The 13853-nt window shown below is 40.8% G+C and overlaps 1 protein-coding gene across 4 annotated transcripts in view; it reads left to right on the plus strand.

The window, feature by feature from the left end:
- The window catches only part of vti1a (vesicle transport through interaction with t-SNAREs 1A), a 117993-nt gene that overhangs the window by 7928 nt on the left and 96212 nt on the right, over positions 1–13853 (plus strand). The window lies entirely within an intron of this gene.

The raw sequence follows: 13853 nt of genomic DNA on the forward strand, positions 1-13853 counted from the left end.
CAGGTTGTGTGTTTGTGTTGTTGCTGCAGAATCTGGCCTTGTTTAGTAATTCATAAATCACTGTATGCCCTGACTTGAGTCTCTATCAAAGCTTAATGAACCGCCTAGTCCTCTGGGTCTTTTGCTTTAAGTTATCATTGTTAGCAACCAATAAAGCTCATGATATTTTACAATATGATACAATATAAATGAGCTTATATCGGATCCATAACTTGCTTGTTTCTTTTCTCACATTATAAGTTCAACCTTTTATTTGAAGTATCTTTGATTTATTTGTATGAATTCAAATCATTACCATGCAAAAATTAGTTTTATACTTAATTGCGTCTATGTTCAGTCTGTTGTCTGTTATTGCTTTCTCTTTAAAGTTTTTGTTGTTCTTGTTGTTGTTGTGCTGGTGCTCACAACCCAATAATAAACCCGTAGTGTAAATGCAACCTGCTGACCTTGAGCTGGAGTGTAGAGCGGAGAGGAGTCCTTACACAAATCAACTGTGATGTGAAATAACCCCCCCCCCCAAAAAAAAACAACAACCCCAGAACGGCCTGGAAAATAAACACTGAATCATACGTTGAAGAACTTTTAGAGTAATTCACAGGAAGCTGAAATGGGGTTGGTTGGGTGCAATGTTTAACCTTGCCATTGAGTTGTTCCAAACAAAGTTATGTAGCCAACAGACTTTTCTTAAAGCCTTGAAATCAATTTAAAGGGTCTCTCAAATGTAACTTATTCCCTTTGATTGTTGGGTAGCTCGTGCTAGAAGAACTTGACTGCAGGAAATAACAACCACTGTTACAAGTGAAAGAAAAGTTGAGAGTACACCACGAGAAAGTGGATATTTTAAACATTCTTATGAATATTATAGAGAAAATGGACACTAATCTGTTATACTACAGAGCTGACCTCCTTGTATATATAAATCTAATTATTATATTAAACATTTAACAACATATATCACTTGCAATGCTTACAAACTACTGTGTTGCATAAAATCTGAGAATAAAGCACCTTTCCTTCAAATCCATCACCTTTCCAAACCCCTCAAAAACCTTCATAAACTACCCGTTTGGTTGGCGATATGGCGTGCCAGTGATCTGTGTGCGCGCCACAGAGATGTGCTAACTGAGATCACAGAGCAGATCTCTGTGCCAAGACAGTTTACTTACCTCGCTGTGGGCATTTAATTGGCTGATGATTAATCTTTAACTTTTCTTCTCCCCACACTTAGCTTGCCTAATCATCAAGCTGGTAGCACCTGCTGTGGCTAAGATTGCTGCTAATTTCTGTTACTTTGCATTTATTTACGCCTGTTCTAAAGGGATACGTGGGGGGGGGGGGGAAGTAAGCATCCACCCTCTGAAAGTATACTTTTAATACAAGGCACATAAACCAAAGCTTAGTTATAACTCAATTCCTCACATATGAAATACAGCATTCTTAAATTGCACACATTGCTGAAAAGCAAAGCAGAAGGTAGCAGCAGCAGGACAGTCCTAGTAGAGAAAGAATAAAAGATTAGTTTGGTTGCGTCTAGCCGTGACTCCGCAGTTATTTTCATTTGTGCACCTCTCTGTGTGATGTGGTCAGATCAGTGTACATTTAAACCAGGATCACCCACCCTCACAGAGTTACATCTCGTATATCTGGCCTCCCATAAATCTGATGCAAGTGCTCAGAAGGCAAGAACTTCAACCCCCTCAGATGTGCCTCAGATGTGCCAAATGCTATAGCCGGGCTCAGCCTCTCCCTTCCTGCAGGCCCGGGGAGGACATGACACTCTCGATCTAAAAGGCATCTCCTGAAAAAAAAAAAAAAAAAAGAAAAGGGGGCAATCTCCTTTCTTTTTAATGTAAAAAGCTCCGGCTTTGTTGTGCTTTTCTGTGGATATCAAGGCCTTTCCACTCCCTCACTACCCAATCTCCCTCCACAAAAACCCACCCCCTACTGGCCTCCCACGGGTGTCTACCCCCTTAACCTGCTCTCTCATCCTCCCATTCACCCCGTGGTTTGAAGTCTTCCTACCACCGGTGTGCCAGCTTGAGACCTCATTCCTGCTCCTTTTTCCAGACAAGGGCCCCCGAGTCGACCTCTGTAACCCAGCCATTTCATCCAGGAAGACAACTTATCAAACGGGCATCCCAAAGGTGTATATATGAGATGGAGCTTTGTTGGCTTGGCTGACAGCTTCATTGCGATTAATAGAGGGGACTGAGGGGGTCTTAGAGGTGCTGGGTCGTGGCAAACTGTCATTGCAGAAGCTAAAGAGGGGATGCCAGCCTGACCAAAACAGAATAAAGGAAGTCAGAGTGGGAAAAGAATTAAAAAAGGACAATGACAATCCTGTTTGATGGCTATTTGGGCAAGCAGTGTGACATGGCTCTTAGCAGCTGCTTTGATCAGGCACAGAAGAGGCCCAACGTAAGCTTAATTTAATGAAATCTATCAAGTAAACAGAGACGCCGTCTTCAAAGGGGCCACGTGTCGTCTGTCCCAGTGGGGAAGGCGGGGGTCTCAAGATGTCTGCTGTGTCTCACCAAACACAATCAACTATCGAGGAAGTGAGTCAAAATGATATACCCTGGTAATTGTAAATGTGAGATTTTTCTGACATGGGCATTGTGATGAGACCTCAGCAATAAGGACCACTGGATCAGAGAGATGAAGTTGTGCTTGTAAGCGTTAGAAGCTCATAGCTGTGTCTACTCTGTTGTCAGTATGTATTTTTAGTATCGAAATCTGTCCTTTCTTTCAAAAGTTCCTCCATGTTGCATTGTTAGGTCCGTGCCTCAAAATGTAAACCCATCTGAAAGATTTTAAGGCCAAGTGAACTTACACCTCAGGACAAAACAAGTCAAACAAACCAGCTTGTTTAACACGTTTATTTCAATGTTTTAAATACATTTTAGTGTTATTCTGTAATCAAAAGCACATTGACATTCACCAACTTCATATCACCCAGCCCCACCCTCTACATTTGACACATGGCAAAAAATAAAAAACAAACATAAAGCATCGAAACCCCCTCAAATAAATCATAAAAAAATTAACAAACATACATGTATTAACAACATAATACATTTACTATCAAATCTAAATACAATATCATCAAAGTTGAAAATACAACAAATTGATATAGTGTATAATCATTTGACGGTCCACTTTATAGGTTTCGTTTACTTAATTTGACTTCTCAATATCAGCCTGATCACTTTGAGAAATGTTAAAAAATGTGTTGAAACCTTTGAGGACATTTGGTCACAAATATCAACACATGATTTTTTTTTTCTAAATCTATCTCCAAGTGGCTCTTATCTTTAAAAAAAAAAAAAACTCAAAAGAAAACCTCCAAAACAACCCCAAAACAAAAAATCGAAAAGAAAAAAAACCAACAAAACTTTACATGGTATGTCTGTAAACTTTATGGCTAGGTAAGAATTTGAGGTAATGCACTTCAGCTTGCTGGCTAAAAGTAACAAAAAGTCAATTTTTCTAGGAAAGTAGCTAAGTAATAAAGGTAATAAAGTACCTGATTATTTTAACTCTTGAACACCAGTGCATCAATGGGAACAGAGTGAGACAAAACTGATTGCAGTACTTATTTGTCATCATTTGAAACAATTAAAAATACCTTTGTTTTCATGACATGATCATGTGGACCTTACAAAGAAAACTCAGGAAGTGTCTCTTTTTGTCTGATATTATAGATAGACTGTGATGCATCAGCATACTATCCCCCTCCCTCTCGCACTAGCCGCTGTCGTTGTTGACCTCTTTTTCCAGCAGATGGCGGTATCGCTCTAAGAATTCTTCCTCAACCTGAGGTATATGGCAAGGACAATATTGGGCACATTTAGCAATTACTTTGCCTTTCTGATGTCTTAAGTGGACTCCCTATGATAAATCCTTCCACTTATTACTATGTCTGACCTCATCCTTTAAACTCTGTAATAGAGATTAAAATAATGTGACCAATATGTCCTTGTGTTGAAGCTCAGCTAATAGAGAGTGCATTTAAGCAATCTGGCTTCTAACTTTAATGCAATTTTCTTTCATATTTTTTTTCCCAGACCGCTCATTCTCTAAAAGTTAATTAAGGAGGTAAAAATAAATATGAGTGACTTAATAACTTATAGAAAAGGACGGTCGTTTTGAAATGTTTTCCAAATTCTCACATTTAAATGAATCTGTCTAACATTAGCGGTTCTTGCTGATATTTAAGCTTAGTTCTTACGCAGAGGTGTTTTTTTCCCCCTCGATTTATTTATTTTTCTTCATAGCATAAAGCACCTCCTGCTCATGAGTCTTTTCTTGAAGGGATCATTGAATCCTAGAACAGTTAATAAGTAGATATTAAGTTTCAAGGTATGACAAGCTTCCCATTTGAATCTTTTAAAATGTTCTCTTCCAGCTCTGGTCAAGGCACTTTTATTGACTTGATTAACCTTAATTTGAAATAGAAAGCTACCGTTTTCATGAAGATGTAGCGCATTACCAAGCATCATTGTTCCTTTTGAAATATATATCAAAACATGAGGTTTATAAGTCTGTTTTCACAGTTAAAAAATGTGCACGCACTTAAATTAGGTCTATTCAGAAGTATTTGAAACTAAGGCTGGAGGATTTCCGTTTGCCTCTTTCAATGCTTCCTTTCATTTATTCCATGATGGTTTTAGCGGTAGTGGACTCTTGCATGTCACAGGGATACTTCTATCTCTTTCTTATTTCTGATCGTCTAATGGGCTGTTGTTCGCAGCTACAGTCACGGTCAAGTGTGCACCACGTCTGAACTGCCTTTTCTTTCAATAAAAACCTTTAGATAGAATGCCTCCTAGTGTCCGCCCAGAGAGATAATTAATGCTTTTCCAAAGAGTCAGCCGACCTTGAGAGGCTGAACAGTTGATTTGCCAGGTACACCAAGGTGAATGCAATGGAGGAAAAAAAATAAAAAGCTGTTGGTACTCATTACTCTTTTATTTCTTAATTATGATTTACCTCAATATATCAGTTTCATAAGTGGTTATTATCTTGCAACCTTCTAGAGTTAATTAGCATTGGGGCTTTCAGTGGAGAGCTTGTATCTAATGAATTGGAACATGACCTTTTTGTGAGAACTTGTGAGTGAGGAGACGGTGTTTCATATGAGATTATGGGACGTCTGTCAAATGTAAACGCACCGTCGATGAGGCCAAGGCAAACTTCTCCTGTGACTTGCGACTCTTTTTTTTGTTTTTGGTTCCAATTATCAGGAAGGAAATGTAAATGTTGAAGAAGACAACTTAATGATCCCTGACTTTCTTTGCTTCTCCATCTGAGAGTTGTCCATGATCATATCATTGCATATAATAAATGAGGATTTGTCAAGGGTTTTTAAAGTTGTTTTTCCTGTGTAACCGCTTTCCTTTCATAAAGTTTTTTTTTATTAAATTCAATTTGTTTTTCTCATGAATTACTCTGATGTTTAACTTAAGATACTTCTTGAGTTTGCTTGTACATCCATGAGCTGTCCATGAGCAGGTGATCTTTTTATCTTTAAATTCTAGAGTCAAGTATACATCCCATAAAGTATAGGATCTTCTTAGTTGGGAACTTGTTTTCACTCTTTGCATATTAACCGCTACCTTCGGATGTCCATCGAGAGCCCTCCCTCCCATCTTAAATATAACCAAGCAAAGTGGATGAAGATTGAAATGACCTTCATTTACCCTCCTCACGATGGGAATGTGCGTGGTTAATTGTTCAGTGAGTTATCATAGGCAATTCAAGGTTGCCAAAGTGGTCGGAAAAACTCATTATGTTTGTCACAATTAGCAACCTAAAGCAAACTCAAGAAGAGTTTGCAAAGTTATCAGAAAGTTGTGTTAGTTGTCTTAAGGAGCTCGGAAATCATACTTTTTTTTTTTAAACCAGATGCTGATAATTACGTTGAGATTTCGGGTTTTGATGGGAGATTTAGGCCCCACTGACTGTACTTCCCACATTAGAACAAACTAGTGGCGATTATAAATGAGCGTGGTTGTAATCCATCTTGAAGGGTCCTCGTTGTTTGGCCCCCCCCTTGTCCTCGTCGTGGTGACTCCTGCGAACAGACAACATGAGTTGGATGTTAGACACTTTAAATCGCCTTAGGTTGCCTTGGCTTACTTGTTCTTATTAGACACAGAGGAGTAAAGGCAGATTGACTCTTTTCATGGCTTGTCGCTTAACAACCCATCAATGACACCAAAGTCTAATTACTCATAACCAGTTTTAAAAGGACTCCCTCAACTGACAGGGATTTTTTTTTCCTTTTTTTCTATACTTCCTCTGCAGATTTAAGATGTAAACAAATAGATCTTCTTCCCTTCTTCTGAATTACATCTTTCATATGGAAGTTGTTGCGCGCAGTAATGTCTTCCTCGAGCCTTTTGTGGATTTGAGGCGTTGGAGGCTTTTCCATGTCGTCTTTACGGACACGAAGATGGGATTCATTTTTACGGATTAGCCTTTAGTCACTCGTGCTGAAGCCTTTTTTTTTTTTTTTTCTATTGGGTTTGATGGTGTAATGGCAGCAGAGGGTCAAATCTGGGTTGAAGGACGGTGTCACAATAAGGACAAAAGGATGTGTTGTCCAGAAATGCCATGTTTCTGTTTCATTATCGGGAGAAATGTGAAGGAGACGATAATCAGAATTTCATGCAGCAATGAAGTTATTTTTTATTCTTTTTATTCCTTTTTTTTAAAGATAATATCATACGGATAGGTTGGGTTTTAGTTATAATAAACTGCGTCATTGAATGGAACATGAATCTAAGTTTTATGTGTGATTGATGTGTGTCCATATCTGTGTTTGAAAAGTATGTGTGGTGTCTGCATGACTAATAGCGGACGGCTTTTGACTAAATGTGATGGCAGTTGCAATCAAGTTGCCATAAAAGTGTATTTCCAAGGTAAAGGATTCAATTAATTATGTTTTTAAAGTAACACTAAAGGTCTAAAAGAAGACCAGAAGCGTCCTGGAAAAGCATAAAGTCGTCACACTCCTTCTTCTTCTTCTTCTTCTTCTTCTTTTTTTACCAGACCTTAAATTGAAGCTGCAGCAAATACAAGCTCAAATCTATCACAAAGAAACATGTTTGCAAACCATTTTCTAGATATGATAGGCGCTAAGAGAGAGCACCGCAGACAGAGAAGTGGGAATAAATTCTGAGATCATTTGCTTTACTGTCATCCTCGTGATAGTTTTACAGTCATTAACAAGATGAGTTCTTGTCAGGAGTTGTCTGGCGGAAAATCACATAGCCCATAATTTGTAGGCAGATCACCCTCTCCTCCCTCTCCGTCTCTTTATGTTAACACTTGTCAGTATGGATGGGGGGGGGGGGGGGGGGGGGTGTATATCTGCATTACGCCTGGAGCACAGGTTTTGTTTGGCAGTGTGCAAATTCGGCCGTTATCCTTATCTACGCGATCGTTTCCTCTCTCGCTTATCTCTCCTGGCCTCCTCCAAAGTCGCCGCACTCCTTCCACACTCCCTGACAGCGATCAGTATAGCTTTCAGACGCTTGTCTGGCTGAGTCTGCCATGAAGCAAGCCGAGGCCCTCCCAGGTCCCCTCACTGTCCTCGGGGCTTGTGTGATTGAGTGACTGGAGCGAGTGGGGGCCAAAGATAATAAGGGAGGGGGGGGGGGGGGGGGGGAGACAATATAAAGACATGGGGGCGATGATATGATAACACCCCCTTCCTCCTCCCTCCCTCCTTTTACTCCCCTTTTCACCTCCCCTCCACTTTTTCCTTCTGTTCTTCTTCCTGTCCTACCCCCGGTTTTCCGTGCACCGAGCCTGTCCCACGCAGCAGTGTAAACCAGAAGTGACATGTGACACCCACTCCCCAGTGATGTGCTGACAAGCGGGTACTAGAATAGGTGACAGTGTTTTTTTTTTTTTTTTTTTTTTTTTTTTTAACCAGACTGGCTTAAGTATGGCGAAGACATTCATGAAGTATTTATGAAATACATTATGAATCATTGGGTCTGTGTTTTTTCTTCTGTATTTTAGGCAGCAGCATTTGCTTTTTAATAAGTAAGTCTCCGAGAAGAGGAGAGAGGAAAGGGGTGAATAGACCGAAGAAATCTTTACATTTGTGTTCCTTCATACTTAAGGCTATGTGTTTACACATGTTTTAACCCCCTGCTAACAGCCATCCACCCCCTCTTTTCTTCACATACACATGCAGACACACAATTAAACTTAGTTTCCTCCTCTCGTCCTAAGTGTTTCTAATGAGGCAGCGGGCCACAAAGAAAGGGAAACTGGTGTGTTTTTTTGTTGTTGCTTTCAGCGACCAACAGTTTTGCCTTTTCTCTGCTGGTTTTGAAGCCTGCAGTGGATTCTGGCTGTGGCCTTGATCAGAATTACATTGTGGAAGATGAATTACGTCCTTTTTTTTTTTTTTTTTTACAATTATCCCAGAGGTCGGCCACCATTAGAGCATCCTTCTACTCGTGCAGTGAGACTAAACCCTTTTAGATTTGTTCCCCTCATCCAGAACTTGTTTGTTCTGCGCTGTCAAACTTTTTTTTTATCTGTTATTTTCATAATATACATGAAACATTCACGGCTTTAAGTGTTTACTAATAAGAAGAAGAAAAATCAATCAAAGAAGCTTTAAATGGATGTAATTTTTTTATACTCAACAGCACATGATCCCTCCACATTTCCTGCTGCCTTTACCAAAAAGAATAAACAGTAAACACTGGTTTTGTTAATCATTCATGTGTGCTGTTTGTTTCTGGGATCATTATAGTGTGTTTCTGTTGTTTCTAAATCTGCTTTAAAGGTGTAAGCAGGTCAACCCCCTTTGGCCTACAGTTTACTGTTTCTCCGAATTTTTTGAACCACTTTTGCAAATTCCAGCACAAAACCTGCAGACTCCCCGGAAACTGGTAAGTGTATCGAGAAGTTCAGGAGGGCACATGTTGGAAGGGCTTTGGAGGGGGGCCTTCCTGGCCTCATCAGCATTTGAATGTGTTCTGGCTAGTGAAATAACAAAGTATACATAAATATATAGAGATAATGATCTGGCTAAGTCCTATATGTGCTGCGGCATTCTTATGCTAATGAGCGGGCTATTCAGCACCAACAATGGTCACATTACAAGAAAAGGCAAAAGCACTGAAGGAGATAGTCTTATGTGCGTGTCCACTGACAGATGCGCACACGCACATGCTCAGCAGGCCCGACTCCTCTCCCTTTGTGTCTAGGTTTTTTTTATTTTTTTATTACATTTTTCAATTTTAGATAACACTCCAAGAATAGACATCAAACAAAAAATGAATCATAAATCGAGGTCAGGAGTGAACCTCTTTCCAAAGCAGAGAAAGGGTTAAAAGTGAAGGTATTTCTTTCTTTAAAAAAGATGGGAAGACTGATAGGAGAGGAGCTCCTCTCAGCAGAGGGTTCAGTGAACCATATGTAGGTAGCCACAGGCTAATGGGCCGGTTGGTCCCTGGCTTGCCAGGTATCCTGCAATGCACATCTCCTAACACCCCCCCCCTTCCTCCTCCACACACTTTTTCTCTCCTCGTCATCCTCTAACACCCACCTCTCCCACCCCTCCCACCTTCCCTCTGTGAAAATCCCTCCTCCACTTTCCTCTAATCTCACCTTTTTCTCTGGTGCTGACCCGGGGAGGCCCACTTTATTCCCCACTGCACGCCAGAAGCCAGCGTTGTGATCGGAGCCCGGGCCCCTGCGCAGGTTCCCCCTCTCCTCTCCTCTCTGCTTGCCCTGGCTGCCCGCCTCCCCGACGGCTCTGCTCTATTGATTTACTCCTCCAACCAATGCTGTCTGTCTCTGTTTTGCACCACCAGCACCTAGGTCCCTCATCTCTATAACCCTCTCTCTCTCCCCGTTTTCTCTCCTTCTTTCTCCTCTTTCTTTCTTTCCATACTTTCACTCTGTCTTTCTTCCTGTCCCCTCCTTTCACGTCCACAGGCGAGAGGAGAGAACCTGTCAGAACATGAGAGAAGGAGGGAAAGAGAGATGGAAGGATGGGGGGTGTGGGAGGGGAAACGGGGCCTTTGATTTTTCATTAGAAGCGCCTCCATATTTTAATATTGGGTTTAATCGGGCCCTCATGCCTTAAAGAAATAACCATCGAGAGATGATCCCTCGGCCTTCAAAAAGTATATGGCGCTTCTTCAATCAAAGCCCTCCTCGAATTTGCTCTTTTGTTTGGAGTTCACTTGCGATCCCCCCCTTTCCTCCTTTTTTTACTCTTGCCGCCTCTCGGCCTCTCGCTTTGTGGGTACAGTCGTTAGGCTTATTGACTGATCTCGGCTGTACTTAGCAATAGAAATGACTTTGACAGGGAAATACACCACCGGTATCACAGAGGTACGAGCATGAAAGGCCTGTATCAGAATAAAATAGTCTTTCACCAGCGAAGCGGTTGGTATTTCCCCCCTGAGATAAAATCCACTTCTCTTGTGATCCAATATAGAAAATGATCGATTCAGCGATACAAAGTGAAAATTGGCATTGGCATTTTAATATCTTATTGAATAAAACTGATAAAGAGAAGTTTGTCTCTGACCTTAACCCTTTTTTTTTTTCTTACTGAAATCAGTCCTTTTAGAAGCTGATATACTCTGCCAACTCCCCTCAAAAAAAGTCTCCTCACCTCGTACCTGTTTAGAAATGTCGCAGGCTCATTTATTACCACGCCTCGGTTGATCATTCACCTTTATTTGTGTTTTTCGACAACCGCCTCTGTGCGACTCCTTCAGGTTTTCCATGCAAGTGGAACACAATACGGCGCGCGTCAAAGCCACCAAAGCACCAACCTGTGAGCTAATGAGAGGCCCCATGCTGTTATCTGAGGCTCCGGCTCCTCTGCCACTGCTGCTCTTCCATTAGGGGGAGAGAACACACACCGGGCTAGCGTTCACATATGTCGCACGCGTACGCTCTCTAAAGGAGGTTTCCCCGGGATGCAAAGGCTCACAGAAGCCTCTGTCGCTCATACAGTAACACTGCTGCACACACACACACATACACACACACACACACACACAGCAGCAGTCAGAAGTGGAGGATTCGATGACACCAAAGACCACAATGAAACAAAGGCACAAATGACACCCTCCTGTGACAATCCCAATTGTAGCTCTTTCCCTTTGTCTGATAATATATCAAATGCATTGAAAAAGAGCTCTTACTTAATTGAACAACCTCGCCCCGATTTGTTTGTGTTAAAGGAGAGTAAAAAAGACGCGAGGCAACAATTTGTGTGTGTGTGTTTTCCCTTTGTGGGTGCGCGAGTCTGTGTTTAAACCCCTGCCAAGCAGATATGCATTATTTAAGATGCTGTTGTGATACTTGTGCCTGCTTAAAGGTCTCAGCTTCCTTTTAACGCCATGCCGCATGATCAGTCCACCTCTGCCCCCCCCACCCCCCACCCCCACCACACACTTGTGCAAGGGGGGTGCTGGCACTGGTCCACACATCACCTGGGAAAAAATCACAGCAGGGGGAGGAAAGCAAGTGATATCGATAACCTTTAAGTCTAGCACACAAAGACATTTTGTCATGTCATTACCGAACTGACTTTTTTTGTATTTTTTGCTTTCTAATTTTTCAAGGATTTTAAACTGCGGAAGAAAAGTTTTACTGTGCGCCCACCTAAAGTTCTATTTTAATGGCGGTTTTTAATAAGTTCCCACTTTAAAGAGCGGCTCTAACAGTAAAGAAAATGGACAGTTAAATGCCAGTGTCAGACTAACACATGGAGCTGGACTTAAACGTTATTACTTCTAAATTTGGAAATGCCCTGCCGCTCTCCCAGTGGTGAAGAAGCCCGTAATGGAACATAGTACTGTAAATTGAATATGGTTAATTGCTCTTCATGCTATGCCACTGGCCATGTGTGTAAGGCGAAAAAAGAAGGAAAAAAAAAAAAAACGAGAAAGTGGAAGGAAAGAGCGTGCGCGGAGTAACTTCAGGGCCCCTCATTACACTCTGCCCCTGGGTATTTTTACGCCTTTTATTTCCCATCTAATGAACTGTTTACATTTTTGCCGCTTTCCAGGCGCCACAATCATTTGCGCTCGTCCTTGTATCGGTAGTCGCACAGTGGAGAAAAGCATGTAGGAGAGTTGGAGGGCATTGAAATGTGTTTATAAATCTCACTTTATTTGATTTTAATTATTGTGTTGTTTTTTTGAAGATAGGGAACTTTTTCTTATTACTTTACAAAGACCGTTATTGCTGGCTGCCAGAAACCAGTGGAAGGGCGTTATTTTACAGTTAATAATGCATCTAAAGCTAACACATTTTTTAAGACTAACCTTCTTCTTCGTGGACCACTGAGGAACTTAAAAAAAAATGGCGCTAATTTCGACAAGATATACTCATGCATGTCCACAAACTATAAAGAAACTGCACGAAGGAAAGATCCATAGATTTGCTATAATTAAATAAATATAATTTGCAGCTCAGAGGATTACGCAGAGCTGATTAGCATATCTGATATGAATTGTTATGCATGCATATGTAATTACAGTTTGATGGGCAAAGAAGAATGCGTTTTTTTTTCTTTCCTCCCGTCTGCTTTCCATGTCAACAGAGGTAAAAACGTGTGTTTTTGACAGGACAGCAGCACCTCCATCGCTGCATTTGACGGCATGTGTGGAGTTTTTAAAGGCAGGCCACTTTGCATAAAGTTAAGATGTACCTTTGTACTTTTCCTTGTGTGCTTCCGGGAATAGAAGCAAATTCTCACCCAAGATTAAAAAAAAAAGTGACAAAAGACAGACCTTTCAAAAGGATTAAAAAAAGCATCCTTTTTTCTTTCCTGAGCAATAAGGTATCTTCTGAAAGCGCTCATTCTTTTTTAGATTACAAAGCCTGATTAGTTGGTTACGTCTAAGAGATACGGAGCTCAGTCTTTACATGCTGTAGGTAAAATCTGAGCGATTGAGTGCATTTTCTTTATAGAAAAGAGGGATTTAATATAGAAAAGATATCTGATATCTGTTTCCCTGACCTTAGCATTCATCCTCTTGTCATTCAGCTATTTTTTTTCCCAAACACCTTAACTTATAATCACAATATGTCACTGTATTAAGCAGTCAATATTGCACAGCTGTCTGTGTCTCACATCAAATGGAAAGACAGTAATCACTCAGGAATGTGTTGTTTTCCAGAGGGGGAATCCAAAAACTGGAGTGTATACTGTAGGTACACTTTCATTTCAATGACATTTTCCACTCTTTATAGTTTCTTTGTTATCTGCACTCTTCTCATTGCAGAAACGCTTCACACATTCATCTGTAACAGACAGATATTTAGAAGAAAAAAAAAAAAAAAAACACCCCAAAAAACAAAAACCCTGCGCATGGTTTGAAGGCGACGTAAGCCTTAACATTCAAATCAATGCTTCTCCCAGGCTTCCTCGCCTCAATTACTGCTGAAGTCGTCTTTCCCCCCTTAGTTGCACTGCAGCTCTTTAAGATGAAACTCTCACTTAAATGGAATATGTGGGTGTTTTCCTGGCAACAAATATGTTTGTGTGCGTGCGTGTGTCTGCGCCTTATGTACAAGCTGTCTTCAGATTGATGCTTATTGTTTTTCTGCTTCGACTTCAATTTGATGTTTCTTTGGATGTGCTGACAGCAGGCCAGTGACCCCTTATTTACCCCTTAACCAAGATAGTGTTTATATGCATGCTCAAATCAGAATTTAAATAAATCTATCTGATGTAATCATCTGATGTGATATTAAGACGTGTGCTGCTGCCCTCATGGCCAGGTCCCCCATGTGAAACAGATCCTGATCTCAATGGGTTAATTTCCTGGTTAAATAAAAAAAAAAAG

This window comes from Labrus mixtus, chromosome 21 (assembly GCF_963584025.1).
Source record: "Labrus mixtus chromosome 21, fLabMix1.1, whole genome shotgun sequence".
Lineage (NCBI taxonomy): Eukaryota > Metazoa > Chordata > Actinopteri > Labriformes > Labridae > Labrus > Labrus mixtus.